The sequence below is a fragment of the Bactrocera latifrons genome, unplaced genomic scaffold, assembly GCF_001853355.1.
Source record: "Bactrocera latifrons isolate USDA-ARS-PBARC rearing strain unplaced genomic scaffold, ASM185335v1 scaffold_67, whole genome shotgun sequence".
Lineage (NCBI taxonomy): Eukaryota > Metazoa > Arthropoda > Insecta > Diptera > Tephritidae > Bactrocera > Bactrocera latifrons.
Genome location: NW_017537345.1, coordinates 1,424,198 through 1,425,758, shown reverse-complemented (window position 1 = coordinate 1,425,758; position 1,561 = coordinate 1,424,198).

Below are 1,561 nucleotides of genomic sequence, written 5' to 3'. Positions count from 1 at the left end.
TAATAGCAGTTTTCGATTGGTCATTCCTCCGCTCTATATGCTCAACTGTTTTACTACAAAATTTGCGTGTGAGAGCAATTGAAGTGGTAACTGTTRCACTCAATAGAAGAGAGTATATGAATATATACAAGTATGTACATATGTACATATACATATGTATGTCATTGCAGTGGCAGTATGGCTTGCTATTTCGTTAGAATATTATATATTGGGTCATTCACTAAGTAATTTGGTTTGAGGATAACAACTGATCTTATTGAATTTTTTCGAAAACAACCCACACTTAAAAGCTCTAGCGTAAGATTTTGTAAACAATTTTCTTAAATTTTTTGGAACAATATTTGTTTGGTATCTATYGAAGATGAAAGCTCGAGAACAGCATTTTCGGCATCTTTTACTGTTTTGCTAACAAAAATGTCTTGAAGCCGATGTGGATAAAATAAAATCATTGGTCGTTACAAATCGTCGAATAACAACTGTCGTCTATTTGGTTTCAAAGATATTGTTTATTTTAATTTTTGGCCCGACAATTCTACGACGAATTCTAAAGTGTTTTGTGATCAGCTGTGATCAAGTTGTGGGATGCACTCAAAGAGAAAAGGTTTGAATTGATCAATAGAAAAGGCGCAGTGCGTCACCAGAATAATGCRTGATCTCATACAAGTTTGATGACWCACCAAAAGATTATATTACTTGTTCCAGTCTTTGCAAAATTTTTGATAGGAGAAMCTTCACCTCAAGACCACTGGAACCAGTTATTTGACTACATGGATAAAAGATTTTATGAGTGTGRAATCAATCTCTTGTGACAATCTTGAARTGAGGCAAAAGATATTGGATTAAAATGAAGAATAAAACAATTGCGTATAAATTGCATTGAAAAAGCGAAATTATTTAGTGAATGACCCACTATCAGCATATTTAATTTATACCATATTTTCTCATAGAATTCAATTCGTCAAGTGTTAGACAATAAGAAACCGAATAAATTATGCCAGCTTCTCGAAAAGATTGGAAACACTTGCAATCCAACCTCTAAGCTTCCTTCGCATGTGACGCTTCTGTTTTTAGTGACGATCTGATTCCTTCSACCCAAAACGCTTAGGTTTTTAATTTTAATATATAACTTATATTCCTAGCTTAACTTTTGAGAGCAATTTGTTATCTGTGCCTTTCGCAAGAGGAAAGTTTGTCTAATATCTGTAGAACATAACCATATGGAATACAAGAAATCTATCTTATCGAACCCACAACACAAACTGTTGCTTTCACATGTAAGAATTTAACTCGAGTGCGGTGCTCTAAGTTGATATTGCTGGCATTGGCGATTGCAGCCCTCAAATGCCTAAATTTATAAGATTTCAAAAAAATCTAGGTWCTTATATTATTATTATATTTTTGTTAATTAAGTTTGTCTCAACGTACTGAAAATTAATAGATTAGCGTTCTAATTTTGTTTCGAAGATTTGCCAAAATTTTTTAACACAAACTCCCCAACATGAAAACAGGTGTTATTTTAAGGCATTACATGGACTTACGCGTTTCAAAAATTCGACTTTTT